We start from the raw sequence: 18,541 nt of genomic DNA, 5'->3' as shown, positions 1-18,541 counted from the left end.
CAGCTGAAGCCGGACATCCAGTACTTGGTTAGGGGGCTCTCCCGAAGAGAAAACCCCCTAGGGATCAGGGGAGGAAGGAACCAAAAGGCCACACATCCTCCCCCTAGACTTCAGGGCAGGCCCGAGGACCCACACCCTCCATCCTGTGAGAAAGACACACACATAAGTAAAAGTGACAAACGTGGGGTGAGAAAAAATAAATAAATAAATAATTAAATAATCTATAAAAATAATAAAAAAGTGGTCGTGCCCAAATTGTGCACTGACCAGGCCCTGAGGCCTGTAGCAAAAAAATTGCCCAGGACCTGGCCAAAAGGCCCGGTCCTAGAGGTGCAGTGCAAAAAGTGTTTTAAACGCGGTGACCATGTGCTCATTCACAACGTGGGGTCCCACACCCAAGTGCTACTCAGAGCACCCCTGAGGCGACTACTCAGGGGGCACCGTGTTTGCGGACTTTCTGCCTCCTCAGCCCCTGGCCAGACCAAGGTAGATCCGTTCAAATCAGGAGGTACTGGGTCCTTCCAGTTTTCTCAGGGGAATTACTCCCAGGGCCCCAGCTTAACGTGTGGCGCTCCCCGGTTTCTGTCCCCCCGATACTAGCCTTCCAGACCCCCATCATACCAGTGAGGGTACTATACAACGGCCATCCCCGCAAAGCTAGAATGGCCGGAAGCACCCCCACTGGACACTGATAAGAACAGATACTACACTTGATCTTAGCCAAAAGGCCGAGAAGCGAGTGTGAGAAAACATTTTTTTTTTTTTTTTAAAGTCCGCAAACGTGCAAACTACAACGAAAAAACCCGTAAGTGAATCACAAAAAAAGTGCAAGTGCAAAACACCACACGAAAAAGTGCACTTAGGGGTGTGCTTGTGTCCTACCCCTAAAGGGGCTTGGACCGCTTACCCTGATCCCCCGGGGCACGAAGCTCCTGATGGGGACAAGGTTTCCCAATTGGTCCTCCTGGCCAAAAGGCCTGGTGGACCACCTTTCCTTGTGTCCAGCCGAAGCCAGACACTCAGTACTTGGTCAGGGGACTCCCCCGAAGAAGAGTCCCCTAGGGATCAGGGGAGGAAGGAACCAAAAGGCCACACATCCTCCCCCTAGACTTCAGGGTAGGCCCGAGGATCCACACCCTACCATCCAGTGAAAACACACGCATAAGCAAAGAAAAAGTGACAAACGTGGGAGGTGTTAAATTAAATAAATAGAAAATAAAAAAGTGGTACCGTGCCAAATTGTGCACAGACCAGGCCCTGAGGCCCGTAGCAAAAATTGCCCTGGACTCAGCCAAAAGGCCTGGTCCTTACGGTGCTGTGCAAAAAGAATGTAAAAACAGTGACCATGTGCCATGTTCACACAGTGGGGTCCCACACCCAGGTGTTACTAGTGGCACCCCTGAGAGCATCTACTCAGGGGGCACCGAGTTTGCGGACTTTCTGCCTCCTCAGCCCCTGGCCAGACCAAGGTAGATCCATTCAAATCAGGAGGTACTGAGTCCTTCCAGTTTTCTCAGGGGAATTACTCCCAGGGCCCCAGCTTAACGTGTGGCGCTCCCCGGTTTCTGTCCCCCCGATACTAGCCTTCCAGACTCCATTATACCAGTGAGGGTACTATACAACGGCCATCCCCGCAAAGCTAGAATGGCCGGGAGCACCCCCACTGGACACTGATAAGAACAGATACTACACTTGATCTTAGCCAAAAGGCCGAGAAGCGAGTGTGAGAAAACATTTTACTCATTTGCAAATAGTGACTTTGGTACTAGCTGGAGCAGATGCACACCTTCCCATTAGCTACAGTGCAATGTGGGGCGGCTCTTAATAGGTCATGGAGTGTATTGTAGGACATGGGGAGAGAAGTCAGGATCCAGTGTGCAGGGATAAAGAATTTGGAAGAGACACCTTGCAAACCTTGATATGACTATCTGTGCTGCAAACAGAATACAGGGAAAATTTAAAGCACTCAGATTTAGAAGCAGGGCTGCAAAGATATAAGTGACTTGTAAGGTGTGCTATCTAAATACATTACCACACAAAACTAATTAATTTGGGGTAAGTTTCCTTTAAAATGAAACAAAGAGCTTTCTTAGAACATATATTTATATATATATATATATATATATATATATATATATACACACACCTCATTCCATTAGAAACTTCTTCCAAAAACAGGGGGTAAATTCCTCATTTTAGGATATTGGGTGGAGCAATGCAAATCATTAATTTATGGCTATGTGGCCAACTGCACATGCAGAACCACAATTTTACAGTACAGACGAAGCCTAATAAGATAGAGCCATGTATTTGAAACCATATATGCTGACATGGGATGATCTGAGATTCCTTTCTTGAGATAGAAACGTATCTGCCAGGTTCTCACATACAGAAAGGCTGATGTAGAAAAAAACCTAGCACTAGAAGCCCAGTTCAAAAATATAACATACCAGGATAGGGTTCCTTATTCTAGAGAAAGTGACAGTTATGTTCAGTTGAGATTTGAAAATGTCATAAAAATGGTTAAAATTAAAGATCAATGGCTTAATGGTTAGTACTTATGCCTTGCAGCATTACAGCTCTTGGTAAGACTCCCGTCTAGGACACTATATTCATGAAATTCACATGTTCTCTCTATGCTTGCGTGGTCTTTATTTTCCAATAAAGCATAACATGTTGTATATTTCAAAGGAAAATTGCAATGCCCGGTGTGAACCTGGCCTTAAGATTCTGAATCATATTTATGTTATACATGTAAAACAACAAACCTCCATTGCATGTATCAATAGCAGGAAAATATGACTTTTTTCATGGTTCCTATAAAAGAGGCAATTTTATAACGTTGAAGAGACCAATTTCCTACATTTATCTTGTTTATTAGGAGGGAGATAATATAATTGAAACACAAACAATCCTACAGTGGTAGACACAGGATCCAGCAGAAGGAAGGCCTTAAGAGCCCATGGAATACCTGATTTAGTCAGTCTGTCCTTACCCAGTAACATGTACTAAATGTATAAGCATGAGAGCAGATGAATAAGAAAATATTTAAACTGATGCTTATTCCTTGCCTCATTAGTTGTTATCCAAGGACATTCAAAGGCCTAGAAATGGCACAGATTGCTGGAGTGATATCAAGAGTACTATATCTGCCAATAGCAAATAAAAGCCATCATGCCCTATTCACTTAATGGCTTGACAACACATGCTATAAAATAAACATACTACTGGAAAACGATCAAACAAAGTAAACATTCAAAATATCAGAAAAAGCTTGCATACATGAAAGAAAGTATGTTTATACAAAGATATTGTATGCATACATTAAAAGCCGTTTAAATGCTCTCATCTTTGTATTTGCACAAATTGCATATATTTAATGGCATTACACATCCCAATACGTAAATGCCACATTAAATTGTTGGTATTTGACTGCACATTTGTAAGAAGTTTAATCTTTTTTAGAATGACCATTTGCTTTGCATTGCACAGAACCCTATCTGTTCACATGCACAAAAAATCAATCATCTATTCGATCAAGCAAATCAATCCTACGCAGTTATACATTAGGACAGAAATTTGATGGAAATTGGTAACCAATATGTGATTAATGCTTAATTCACTGTCCCATGCTGGGTTATATTTTGTCACTAGACACTGTCGGCATATGCCTGTGCTCAGGCCAAAACAACTAACCTTGAAGTGCACTAGTTAAATGCTTGTTAAGCCTAGGGGGGTAGAAGAATAAGGTTGAATACTTTCATTATTCCTCACTGTGGTAGGCTTCAGCACTTGTCCCTTATCTCCAATGGTAGTGGGTAGGTCTTTGCTGTCCTCACATAAACTGCAGGGCTATTGGCCCTGCATTGTACCTGATGACAGGGTGCTACTGCTGCCTGAAGCGCCTTAGATAGGAGGATTGTGGGCAGGGCCAATGCTTCCACTAGGCAAACTAGGTGGCCTCCTAGGGTGCACTGCCACCTAGGGGCGCATGGGCGCAGCACAAGCTGGCACTCTCTCTGTGTAGAACGCCACTACGTCATGAATGATCCTTCAGATGAGAGGAGAGGGGAGGAAGAAAAGACAGAGGAAGATGCCGGGTGCTTGGGGCCAGTGTAGAAGCTGAACTGTAGCTCCTTCCAGTGTTCCTCTCAGACGCAGTCCCTTACCGCAAGCCGGCTGGCAGCTGCTGATCACTATGGAGTTCCAGCTCCTCTCTCCCCATTCATCAGCGGTGGTGCAGCTGTGCCTGTGGAGGAAGGTAATGTCTGATTCTGATGTCTCGTGGCTGTGTGAGTGTGACCGGGTTGGCTGGACATCCATCACATGTGCAATATGTTGGTGAGTGATGACATCATCATCATCATGGTGGTGTGTTGTGTCGGATCTGTTACTGTGTGGGATCGCTCAGTTCAGCTTGCTGCTGTCACAGCGTTTTATCTCCCCTCATTGCCTGGGCAATTCCAGCCTGGGATCTGTCAGTGTGGATCCATCATCCTCCACTCACTGCAACTGTCACCCTGCTACTACCAGCCACAGATACAGTTCATCCGTGACACTGATTTTGTCTTTAATATTAGTGCTGGTGGCATCTTATAGCACTTATTTATTCCAATTAAAAGAAAGTTAGCAATTTTATGCTTTGTTGATTTACTATTTTCTACTGTTTTAAAAACATTATAAATTTTTTTTTTTTGGGGTGGGGGGGGGGGGGGGCGCAAGTAGCTGGTCTTGCCTAGGGCTCAAAATAGTCTAGCACTGGGCCTGCTTGTGAGGACTGGTCAGAGTGTGGGGGAGAAAAAAGTTATAATAATTTTAATGATATGATAATAATATAATAATTAAAATTATATATATATATAGAGAGAGAGAGAGAGAGAGAGAGAGGAAGGAGAGAGAGACCTTGTATGCCTATATGAAAATCCATTTGAATTCCCTCATTTGCGCTTACGCTGGCAATAATGTGGAACTAAAGGCAAAACTTTTTTTTTCATTTTGTGAGGGTTATAACTCCTTTCATTTTTTTTTTCTATGTCCATTTGGGAGATTTACCTTCACTTCCTGTCCCTTAAACAATACAAGAAGTGAGATGAGATCTCTCTAAAGTGAGAGAATCCCGGGGTGTCACCAGGGTACTGGTGTCAGCACAAAATTTGGGATTTTCTTTTACTTTCACTTTCAATGATAACGGTAAACAGGACAAATAGAGAGGGTAAATCTCCCTTGCGGGTCCACAGAGAGCAATAAAAACTGACAGTTGTTCTAATCACTCTCCCCTCTAAAAAAAATTAAAAAGTAATGTTTTTCCTTTGGCTAAGGATCGAAGAATAGGATGTATTACTTACCTTATTCCTTACATCAGTAGGCACTAGTGCACTCTTCTCTCCAAAAGTATGAGTTGTGAGTGGGCCCTCGCTATCCTCACATATAACACAGGACTATTGGTCCTCCATTGTCCTTGATGATGTCCATGTGCAACTGCTGGTAGGAGGGCCATAGAAAAAAGGGTTTCTGTGAACTTGTCATGCAGTGTGGAGAAAGCATGCCAGAACAAGGAATATATACACTTTATACATGTACCTCTAGACCAGGGATCTCCAAACTTCGACCTGCAGGCCAGATGTGGCCCTTAGCTTTCATTTATCTGGCCATTGGGCCATGATTTCTCCCACTGATACAAGGCACTATTCTTCCCCAATAAAACTAACAATGGGGCACTGTTCCTCCCACTGACATCAATGATGGGGCACTACATCTGCGTACGCTCACTCCTCTCAACATGCTGATGTCACAGCATAGGTGGGTAGTACTTTATGTTTTTATATAAAATTGCAGAATTACTGGTCAAGGTCATTTTAAATAAACAGCCACGGTGCTATCTAAGCCACCGAGCATTTAGTGACTAGCTATAGAAGTTTGTCTACGCTTTCCCAGTTAGCTTCACTGATAAACAGTGCTAATCCAAAAGTCTCTGCGCAGACCAAACACTAAAAAAAAACAGTACCGCTACACACCTCTCTTTCCTAACTGCTTGACTGCCATGCCAATCCAATGCTGACCTGGAACAAATGTTCAATTCTATACTTATTCCAGGTTAGTAAAGCATAAAGTATGAAAGTTAAAGACAACCAGGCAACTAAATTTCTTAGTAGTTCAGCAATGGAAGCCCCACATTTTTTTTTACAATTTTCATCTTCTGTGGTCCTCTACAGTGGAAGCTGTGACAAAAACAGGCAGGCAGAGAACAAAGAATTATTGCCTGTGGGCTCCTTGAATCTCCATTTGTTCCATACTGCATCTTTCTGTGGAGGTGGATACCTTAGTACTCTGCCTTCCTTATGCCAGATCTGACCTCCTGATGACTGGTAATCTAATAACTGGTGGGGGTAATGATCAAGGATAGAAGCACATACCCACAGAATGATTGAAGCAAAACCATGAAGTCTTTAGGTACATCTTTAACTTCAGGAAAGAGACCAGTGAGCAGCACAGCAGTGATATCACCAAATCTCACTCCAAATATCGTGAGACTACCAGTAAGATGTATGAGTGCCTTCGACCTGACACTACAAATGTACAGCTATAAACATATAGAACCAGAGTGCATAGGCACAGGCATGTGTCAAGAAATGCACTGCTATTTATTAGGAGGGGTTCAAGCCAAAAAGTTAATTTTAATTGGTACTGCTTAAGCACAATCAACATTTTAAAACATTTAAACCTTCATTTTGGAGTTCAGGTCCACTTTAAACAGAAATGTACACATTATTTGTATGTATTGTGTTATAGTGCTGTCACCAAGGAATAACCCCATAAATGCTTTAAGGACAGAATTACACAAAGTTTCATATAGCAAAGCCTTTTTGTAAAAATGAGGTAGCATCATTTTTGCTTAGCAAAATGAAAGATAAGTAGTGTGTGTCTCATTTATTCAGCTGAGCAGATTAGCCTCAGATGATCCAAACTGTGAAATTTCCAGATGCCTATAATATCTCTTTTTACTATCTCCACACATTGAGGTCTACTAAAGGTGCATACTGAGGCATATTTACTGTATATTTGTAAAGTGCTAGCACAGAAGCACTGCCAGAAATGGAGGCAGACATGAACGGCATAAAACTTCCAATACATGTATAAAAGCTTCAAACATTTATATGGCGGCTGCTGACCACAATTTGGTTTATTTCCTCTACAAAAGGCAGCATAATCTAGTTAAGGCATAACACTGATTCCTCTTTGTAGAAGAGAAATATAATTAGGCTCCATTTATTACAGAAAGCCTAGGCAGTGTGTCTGTAACTGGCAGCTTTCTTTGCAAAGATCACAGTGAAAGATTTAGCTCTTAGGTTATATACCATGACAAGGTGTCGGGGAAATGGCACATGTGCAGGATGTTCTGCATTCTAAATGGAATTCAACATACCACTAGCTGGTTAAGCTTGAATTTAACAGATCAACTGGCAGAAGAAGACCAGAAGCTCTGATGCATATTATTAAATAAGGCATACAATAATTTTTTACCATAAGGATTGTGTTCAATTTTTTCAATGAATCAGTAGCTGAATGTAATATAAGCCACGTTTTGCATGTTTCCTGCACTCAGTGGTTTTTTATTCTTCATTTAAGCTCCCTAAATTACACAAATTGCTAAAGGTACACTTTATTCAAATGAAAAAATTGAAAACCTACCTACCTGTTCAGGCCTGTTGTTTATCATCTACGCCTAGCTGAAGCTCCTAGGAACACCAACTGCTTGAAATCCCCTTTCCGGTAACATCAAATGCAGAGCTGTGTGACTATGCAGGCCAGGTAATCCCAACTCCACCCCATTAAGAACTTGCCAACAGCACATGGAGAGTTTGTGCAGAGGTATATGTAATTTTTAATCTAGGTATTATGATCTAACATGCAGTATGCAAATTGGGTGAACGTTCTGACTTAAAGTACAATCATCAGATTAAAAAATAAGCTAAGATAGCTATGTGATTAAATTGCAGGCATCTATTCCTTTGATGTAGGTACCTTCACACATCTTCAAAATGCTCCAGAAGCCCTCAATATTTTTCCTCCACTTCAAAAAATGATGCTAAGAATTAAGCTCTCCCTCTCCTTCCACACCTTTCTATCGGCCCATTATTGTGATGGGCAGCCTCAAGGGCCAAGAGGAAGGTATGAGAAGCAGTAGGAGCAGATAAACTGAAATTGCTAAGGTGTATCAGAATTGATATGTTAGCGCACCTCAGGTTGCTCCTGGAAATGTGGGTATGTGCAGGAAGCTCTAGTCATATAAGTTCAGGTGAAGATTTATGGGTAGGAATAGAAACTCACAAGCATATTTCACCTTTTTCTTGGATTTGTTCTATAATTACAGAGTGAGTAAACTTGTGTTTGGTAAACTGTAAAACAATCAAATAGAATTAACCTTTCAATAGTTTGGCCACTACAATCTGCCAAAAGGAAACCAAAATCCGATTGGCTGTTATTAGGTACTAGTAGCACACCAATGTAAGCACCTGGCTAGCATAAAATCGGTTAGTATCAAACAGAAACCCTTATCAAAGAAGTCTCTATGACAGACAGAAACAAAAATTACCTCTTTTTGGAGAAGAATCAAAATCATAAATGGTACTGTTAAAAAAGCTGTGTGAATTATGACATAGAAAAAAATATTCATAATGGCCTTAGGCAGCATACATGGCATATGACCCTTGCACTTGCTTATAGTAAATAATTATAACCTCCCATTAAGGGAACATCTGTTACGTGGGGGAAACATGGTACTCCTACCATTTAGACACATAATATGCATTTTACAGATATGTGATTGTGTGCATATTCAGTGCATGGTAGATTGCTAATGGCACACAAAAACATTAATGTAAAAAAATGTAAAGGGAGGTGTTGCTTGTAGTATTCAATATCACAGCTGTCAATGTTTTCATTTCAAGTGCAGTTTGCAAAAAGCAATTACATAGCCTGCTAGATACTATGAACAACAGGTTCTACTTCCTTTCAGTCAAGCATTTATATGTAAGGTCAACAATCTTTTCTCTGCCATTTTTAAGAGTAATGCACACTGGAACTGCTTCTGTGTCATCAACTCAACCTACCGTGTTGCCTCATATATCATAATGCCCTGTCCATGGTACTGATAACAATGTCCATGAATAAGCCAAATGGATTGCTAGGGTCATAGAACAACATGACTTCTTCTATTGTGATTTGTTTGTTGCAGTATGTTAATGATTACTTATATAATAATGCTTAAGCTAAATCTTTTGTTTGAAGCAAAGATAGTTGCCTGCAGGATGGCACATCTTTATCTCCTGAATTTCAGTGAACACATAAAAGTTGTGAAAAAAAACTACTCTTTTTCCAAATAAGATTACAAACTAACCTCATTACAATCCAACTGCAGTAGCACTCCTGTAATCAAACAATTGTGCTGACATTGGGTAAATGTAAAGAAGAAAATCAGTCTAATTAGAAAGCTTTACATTGTTTTAAAATGAGAAGCTGTTAAAATGACTTGGTTAAAGAAAACTACAAGTATACATCTAGAACCTGACTATCTAAAACAGGTTTTCACAACCAGGGTTCCTCCAGAGGTTGCTAGGGGTTCCTTGAGTAATGAGCAATTGCTGACTCTCAGATAAATTCCCACTGACACCATTGATCTTTTTAGCTATCTACAGTCAGGTCCATAAATATTGGGACATGGACACAATTATAACATTTTTGGCTCTATACACCACCTCAATGGATTTGAAATGAAACGAACAAGATGTGCTTTAACTGCAGACTGTCAGCTTTAATTTGAGGGTATTTACAGCCAAATCAGGTGAACGGTGTAAGAATTACAACAGTTTGCATATGTGCCTCCCACTTGTTAAGGGACCAAAAGTATTGGGACAATTGGCTTCTCAGCTGTTCCATGGCCAGGTGTGTGTTATTTCCTCATTATCCCAATTACAATGAGCAGATAAAAGGTCCAGAGTTCATTTCAAGTGTGCTATTTGCATTTGGAATCTGTTGCTGACAACTCTCAAGATGAGATCCAAAGAGCTGTCACTATCAGTGAAGCAAGCCATCATTAGGCTGAAAAAACAAAACAAACCCATCAGAGAGATAGCAAAAACATTAGGCGTGGCCAAAACAACTGTTTGGAACATTCTTAAAAAGAAGGAATGCACCGGTGAGCTCAGCAACACCAAAAGACCCGGAAGACCACGGAAAACAACTGTGGTGGATGACCGAAGAATTCTTTCCCTGATGAAGAAAACACCCTTCACAACAGTTGGCCAGATCAAGAACACTCTCCAGGAGGTAGGTGTATGTATGTCAAAGTCAACAATCAAGAGAAGACTTCACCAGAATGAATACAGAGGGTTCACCACAAGATGTAAACCATTGGTGAGCCTCAAAAACGTGCTCCAGGGCACCAGTGCGGCCTTCCTGTCACATTCTGTTTTACACTTGGACAGGGGGTGTGGCAGGGGTTACATATACAGAAACCAATCCTCTCCATTTTCCTCCTGCAACCACTGAAATCTGGCTTCTCCTCCTCTCCCTTCTGCCAGCATTTAGTGGCTGCTGGAGGAAAATGTTCAAAATAAAACATTTTAAATTCTGAACCATTTAATTTCATTGTGGCCCATGACCGGTTACCAAATCACTTAAGTGGCACTTGCTCTTCAAAAGACTGAACACCCCTGAACTAAACCAACTGATTCTAGACTAGGAACACCACTAGAGTTGCCTAAAATGTCAGAATATTTCATTCTGGACAAAAGAAAGAAAGAAAAGTCATTGCGAAATACAATACTCACTATTCTGACTTTTGTTGAAGTCTCCATTTGACCAAAAAAAGCACAGAAGAACCATACAGTACTGAACTGATGCAGTAGGGATGAAAAAGGTAATTCTATTTGTACACAAATAAACAATCCTTTTTCCATCCATGCAAAATTGAAAGCATTTTTGATGTAACATTAGAATTAAAGAATAAAGTCCATGATAAATTGAAGTTTCAAAAAGGTAAAACAAATAGTGGAAAATGATCAGTTTATCATAGTCAGTAAAAATATGTAATTATTTATACTAAATTAAGAAATATTAAGCCCAGGCAACTCTATCCTTCTCTTGACCCATCTATTAATTAGCAGACCAGCACATCAAAGTGGCAGCAAGTGAACAAAATCACATGAAGAGCCACTTTGCTGGTGGGATCGTCATTCAAACACTGTCTTATCAATTACGCCCACAGAAGCAGATGGATGTAGAGGCCTTTTAAGAAAAACAGAGCAAATGTCTAAGAAAAAAATAGCTGACAGATAAATACATTTTGAAACTGTATAAAAATTGGACTGTATGATGTTTTTTATGCTAAAAATGTGGATTCATTTGAGATTTTGGCACAGGTTCTCACGTAAATCTTTTCCTTTAATGTTGCTTTGTGCTGAGATGACCACAAGTTAAGTTTTTTTTTTTTAAAACTGACAGTTATGTTTTACTCCAATGAGGTTTTAAAATTAATCACATGGCTAAAATAAAATCCTAATCCCTGTGTTAAAGCTTTATGAATTAAGTCTATAGTGTTTCATAAATTAAACATTACCATATAATTAACCAATAATTAGTAAATGAATTAGCATTACTGCTTTTATTTTTTATAAAGCCATTATTTCATAAAAGAAACCATAAAGGTTGCTTGTTAAGTAAAGTGCTAAAAACCTCAGGGAGAGGAGGCAAATCATTTCAAGGGAATTTAATACTACAGAACATTGCAGTGATGTTATTTCAGACCTTCAGCTAAGATGCCTTCATTTACAGAACTAACTTCTAGTATTATGGAATAGATGAAGTAAAATTTTGTAGGTACAAATGTCAGCAAAATGTGAAGCATTTTTATTTGACAACTGCTAACAAAAGTATGTTTACATGTACTTGCACCCTGTACTAGATTTTAAAACCTGAAAATATCAAGAGTGCAGTAACAGATAAAGAAAATCAAAAACTACAACTATTGCTATTTCATTATACTAAGGTATACATAATAAACATTATAGATGGCTGTAGACAATAAATGGCATCCAGAAATACAGGCCTGACAAGATTTTATTTATTTATTTTTTTAATCTATTTTGGTATAAACACACACACTTGGACCAGCTAAGAGTGCTTATTTATGACAAAGGGGAGCAAGCCCTGCCAACATTCTCTATCACCTAAGGTGGACAAAAGTAGGTTGCAAAAAGTAATGCAGTCTGTGAAGTAGTTTACCGACTGTTGAGGTGTGCATTGGCTTAAACATCTGTGAGTAGCCAGCCATATTTAATATACAATAAAAAAAGAATAATGTAGCCTTTTGGAATTTACTTTGCTGAAGCCAGAACAGAGCAAAATGTATTGTGACATGTTGTCATGGGTAATGCATTTTGGTTTTACACTGTTTTATTGCATAAATCTAAATATTGAATAATCTTGTCTTTGTGGGAATAATATTATTTTATTAACAATTAATATTCTTGATAAAGGAGTTCATACGCATGTGTGCTGCCCTTGCACTGTCCTTGTCTGAATAACGCTGTAAAGTAGATTAGAAAATTGTCGTTGAATACATAGTACTAGAGAAGAGCACTGTCCTTGTCTGAACAGCAATAAATAAATAATAGATTTTTTTCCCCAACATTTAAGTTTTAACAGAATTGTAATGATAAAAGCACTTATTACTAAATGTAGTGATCACTGGATTGCTATTTGATCTGTAATATGGACCAGTGCATCTTTAGTAGTCACATAAGTTATGCAGCCATTTAACTAGTAAACCACTCTGCCCTAGCAAAAAATACAAGGCAAGCTACACAAATGTAGTTACCTACTGTGACGGGAGTCACTTTGGGTGGGGGGCCCCTGGAACCCAGCTCACTTTGGAGAGTTGGGGTGACCCCTGTCTCAGCTCCCCATATCCCTCTTATGTGTAAATCACCCTGTGCCTGTTAGGGGTACAGGGTGATCTGTCCTAATATTGTGTGGGCTTTGTCTCAGACTGTGTAGACATGTTTAGGAGATAGGTGGGGTGGGGGTTGTTGATTGTTTAATGTTATATGGCTGCATCCCATTGTTCTATTGTTTGTCTGGCTTCAGAGAAAACTATTATGGGATATGTGTGTTTATGTGTATTAGCTTAGTGGGGGGTTGTCTCCAGTAGCCCTCCCTCCTGATGGGACTGTCTGCTGGTGGGAAGTTTGAATACCTGTGTGTCTCTTGTTACAAAATGTAGATTGCCCCGCCCTGTGTCATAATGCAGGGGGGGGGACTGTCCCCTGAGTGTACATATCTTGTATCAAATAAAGTAGTCTACCGCTGGTTTACTTCAAATCTGGTGTCGTCTGGTTCTTGGAGTGACAATAGCCAGATTCACTGGTCTCGTGTTCCAGAGCCTGAGAAGCAGCTTCTTGACAGAGATACCCAGTCGTGGATGGCTCGGGACCGTTACACCTACTATTTTATATCATACTGCAACTGTGAAGAGGTACATAGATCAATAGAGCAACATTTCTTTAACAACCATTGCAAAGGACTTCTCTATATGACCAAGCAGAGAATTAGGATCTGAAAAGTATTCCAGTCATTTGGGTGGGTATAGTCTTTTATAGTCTTTTTTTTTATATTTCTTTGTACTGGTATTTTATTAATTCACAGAAAACTAACACAACAACAGAGAATATTAGCATAGCCAACATTTTGCCAAGCTTTGAATAAAGTGGACAGGAAGACCCTTCTAATTTACCAACAGGATAGGTCAGAACTAAGGTTGTAACTCTTTAAAAAAAGTGAAATGCTCCATCAAAACACATATGTTTGAATGTGCTATGCGTTTTACAGTTTCTACTATCATCTCTTAATTTTAAAAAAAAATTTTATCATCAAAAAAATATAGATTTAGTCTACCTAGTTCTTTTTTGTTAGTGCTAGACCTTATCAGTGGTGAGCCTCTTTTTCTGAGTTTTCTAGGCCAGCCCACCAATGACATCAGCACCAGATGCATGTGCTGTATGAATTCTGGTGTGGTTTGTTATTGTGTATATATGACCATAACTTTAGCAATGTGAGTGTCATTATGGTGTCCGAGACTTGCGTTGCTGAAGCCATGGCAACATATAAATAATAACAAAAAACTTTTTTCCAACAAGTTTTTTCTCTAGTTTATCTTCTTGGAGGGCACTGGAGACACCAGGGGGCAGATGGTGGGCCGTGGCTGCATCAGAATGTGTAAGTTCACAAAATAAATGCAATTTACATATGATATAAAAGTATTCATAGATCAGCATGCAGAGCTGTATGCACCTGTGAATTTTCAGTTTGGGAGGGAAGATCCACTTTAAACTATTTACATAATCCTTATAAGCAGGAAAATAGCATTAAACTCTTACATATACCTAGTGAAGGGACTACTATCTTCAGGTGATATGCAGAGATTAAACAAATCCTCCTACATAAGTTGCACCTGTTTATCTGCAGTCTTCACTTCTCTACATTCATTCAAAGACAGGATTCATAAGCTTGTCTGAGAGTTCAGAAAAAAGGTGGTGGACAGCTGAAGTTAAACTGAGAGCTGATTGTGGGGAGAAGACCGCCCCCCCCCCCCCATTACACAGCTCACAGGAACAGAGCTAAGGCTGTCAATCTGGAGGAGAGGTCCCTCCCTTGTCACCTTTTTTCTCTTGGTGTCAGAAAAACTTGTCAGAAGTGATTCATGCCAATAGCACGGGAACTAAGATGCAGACAGATTTGACACTGTGCTCTTAATCGAGGGAAGCACACACTATATGCTTTGCTCATATTTCATGTCTGAAGTTTACAACCACTTTAAAGCAAGCAATTCCTAACCTTTTAAGCTGCTTTTAATGCGAAATGATTTATTCCCAAGATATTCAAAGGTAACAACAAAGAGTAGAATTGAAATTTCAGTCAGTTTCTAACAGCTTAGGGCCACACCAGCAGTTGAGTTAGAATGCAGCTGCTGGCATGCATTGTAATGACAATGGTGCTGATGTGCTCTAAACACACATCACACCATTTCCTTTTTTGGTGCAATCTGCAGTGAAATGTCGCAAAGTGACATTCTATTAAGTTCCATTGGCTGCAGAGTGATGCAATATGGTGAACTGTGTTACACTGGGCTGCAATGCTGTATTTTTTGCAGTGCCCACCACCACAGCACAGTGGTGTGAACTGCACTGATAGGAACAAGGCTTCTTGCCTTGTGCTGCGTAGTACCTGTGCTGGGCAAGCCCCAGTGCACCTGGTGTAAAGAGGCCTGTAGAAACATCTGCTGTGTTAGCCTTAGGGGATCGGCAGACTGCCAAGATCTGCTCTCCATACAAAAAAGCGAAAATTTCAACGATTGTGTTGTGAAGCTGAAAAATTAAATTGCTTCATAATGCTTAAAGATACAGTGATAGGGCTGCCTTTTGGTGACTTGGAGAATGACTGCACTTATGGACATACACATTCTGACTGCAAAATTGTCATTGTAGGGAAATGTTACTGCAAGGTTTAGGCAGTAATATCAGATCCACTACCACTTTGGTGCCTCCATTCATTCCCGCACATTCATGCATACAGGCAGCATCTAAAAGGTGGTAGGAATGGTGCTGAACTCCAAATAGTTTAGAAAGGAAAGTGGGCCAAGGACACTGCACAGTGGAGTAGCAGGAAAAGGAGGGGAGTTGTGCATGACATCTTTCTTTTTTCAGATTGAGACTCAGTAGCAGGTAATTCAACCAAAGGCAGTGCTGAGAGTATGTGGATCAGTATCAGATGTAAAGCTGGTAAGTCATTTAATCATCACCAATCCTAGCTGCGGCAGGTGAGTTGTGGGGGGCTTGGAAGAGACTTTGCTGACGTGGCATATATATAAGACTGGGGCTGGCTGGATGGCTTTCAGGCAGTAAATTGCTGGTGGGTTTGCCTTTGTTAAAAACAGAGCTTGTGGGTAAGACATATTGGTCAAGGGGGGAATACGTCTAACTCAGGCTGTGGCACAGGAATTCAGAAGTATTATGTGAGTAGGGACATGGACTGTGGTATATGTGTGCAGTGTATTATGCAAAGCAAGTCCAGATTTTACAGTAGATACACTATATTGCCAAAAGTATTGGGATGCCTGCCTATACACGCACATGAACTTTAATGGCATCCCAGTCTTTGTCTGTAGGGTTCAATATTGAGTTGGCCCACGATTTGCAACTATAACAGCTTCGATTCCTCTGTGAAGGCTATCCACAAGGTTTAGGAGTGTGTCTATGGAAATGTTTGACCATTCTTCCAGAAGCGCATTTGTGAGGTCAGGCACTAATGGCGGACGAGAAGGCCTGGCTCGCAGTCTACACTCTAATTCATCCCAAAGGTGTTCTATCGGGTTGAGGTCAGGACTCTGTGCAGGCCAGTCAAGTTCCTTCACCCCACACTCACTCGTCCATGTCTTTATGGACCTTGCTTTGTGCACTGGTGTGCAGTCATGTTGGAACAGGAAGGGGCCATCCCCAAACTGTTCCCACAAAGTTGTGAGCATGAAATTGTCCAAAATGTCTTGGTATGCTGACACCTAAAGATTTCCTTTCACAGGAACTAAGGGGCCAAGCCCAACCTCTGAAAAACAACCCCACACCATAATCCTCCCTCCACCAAACTTTACACTTGGCACATTGAAGTCAAGCAAGTAATGTTCTCCTGGCAACCACCACATTCAGACACGTTGATAGGATTGCCAGACAAAGAAGTGTGATTCGTCACTCCAGCGGAGACCTTCTCATCCAAGATCAGTGCCTAAGCTCACAAATGCACTTCTGGAAGAATGGTCAAACATTCCCATATACACACTCCTAAACTTTGTGGACAGCAATACTAGAAGAGTTGAAGCTGTTATAGCTGCAAAGGGTGGGACAGCTCAATGTTGAACCCTATGGAATAAGACTGGGATGTCATTAAAGTTCGTGTGCATGCAAAGGCAGGTGTCCCAATACTTTTGGCAATATAGTGTGTATATATATATATATATATATATATATATATATATATACACGTGCACACACACACACGCATACATTTTACACCCTTTAGCTCAACCCAATACTCAACACAACATAGCCATGTTGTTTGTACTTGTGCACCCCATTTTATCTCTACGCTCTTGTATCCTGCTTTCGTAACTGTTAAAGTGGAAGGCATGTACTGTCTCTTGTGCTGTTGTGACCTGATATAACACAGCTATGGCAGCATCGTATATAATGTGTTATTACAGGTTGTTAAAATCTTACTGGATGATATAATTTCAGTTATGCATATGATATGCTTTTGCTAGTTAATATAACTTTTAGCTCTAACGGGTTGATATAATTGCAGTTATGCATAGGATATGCTCTTGCTGGGTAATATAACTGTTCTTGCAGCTTGATATAATTTGTTATGATACTCTTGTATGTACTATAGTGTCATGATACAATGTACTATTGGAGTACTGTATAATCTGTATGCATTTTCTCCATCAAACCATGTTCCTACAAACAGAAATATTTCTACCCCCAGCCACAGTAATCCACACCTACAGTGGAGAGCTGAATGCACTGCTATAAGGTGGGCCCCACTTCTATTTCCTCTGGTGGGCCAGTGTCCCTACCATACACCTAATGCCTATATTTACCATATGCTGCAATATTTTTCTGCAAGCAAGGAAAATGTGGTGATAACAGAGTGCCTCTTTCACAGTTTACTTTGAAGATAATACTTAAAAGTGTCCTGAAATCTGCAATGAAGTCTGAGCTGCTCCATGGCAGCCTTAACAGGAGCTCCAATACAACAGAAGATGGTGGGGGGAAGCCAGCAGACAACGAAATTAAGTCTGCAGGGCTTGTAAAAAATTAAGAAATAGCATATCAGAAAACAAGGAAACACAAAAATCTATTTTTTTTGTGCTAAAAAAATAATTTTAGTGAAAATGTGTGAAATGGTGACAGGGTCTCTTTAATGCAAGCATGTAAACTGAATGCAAAGATAGCTTATGGTGCAAAGAACAATAGTATGCATGGCATAGTAGTTCATAGCAATTTTATGTCTGTAGTAGCTTGATCTGAGAAAGATTCATTCTGATTGCTGCAGATTTCTTACACATTGCACTTGACCTTACTGAATCCAAAAGTTACAGAATCTATGAATAAGCCCTATATAAAGAATATCCAATTTTCTATCATTTAGTGACTGAGGATTTTTTTTTTTATTTTGCACTTCCTAGCCAGTGTTAGAGGGGAAAAAAAGGATGTCTATAAAATAAGAGTCGGGACGGTAAAAGCGGAATTAAAACATTAGTAGATATGTAAAGTAGATGGATGAAGACAAGGTCTTCCAGCGTCAGGGGAGTTGTTTAAGAAGAAACAGTGTCTGTTTGTGGCCAGCGGTAATCCTTTCCATTCAATAGAGTTTGCAGCTTGCTGATTCATATGATTGCATGCTGGCGCCCTACTGCCGAGGCCCTCCACTG

The 18,541-nt window shown here is 40.3% G+C and overlaps 1 protein-coding gene and 2 pseudogenes across 8 annotated transcripts in view; all 3 read right to left on the bottom strand.

Moving 5' to 3' along the window:
• BCAS3 (BCAS3 microtubule associated cell migration factor) overlaps nt 1-18,541 on the bottom strand; it is a 1,369,778-nt gene that overhangs the window by 476,380 nt on the left and 874,857 nt on the right. The gene's annotated exons all lie outside the window — the stretch shown is intronic.
• Nucleotides 580-740, bottom strand: LOC149462628 (U2 spliceosomal RNA; annotated as a pseudogene).
• LOC149462627 (U2 spliceosomal RNA) lies at nt 1,581-1,722 on the bottom strand (annotated as a pseudogene).

The sequence above is a fragment of the Staurois parvus genome, unplaced genomic scaffold (genome assembly GCF_062004578.1).
Source record: "Staurois parvus isolate SC_StPar_1 unplaced genomic scaffold, SC_StPar_1.0 ptg000172l, whole genome shotgun sequence".
Lineage (NCBI taxonomy): Eukaryota > Metazoa > Chordata > Amphibia > Anura > Ranidae > Staurois > Staurois parvus.
Note: the sequence above shows the minus strand (reverse complement) of the source record. Positions and strands in the feature narration are given on the sequence as shown.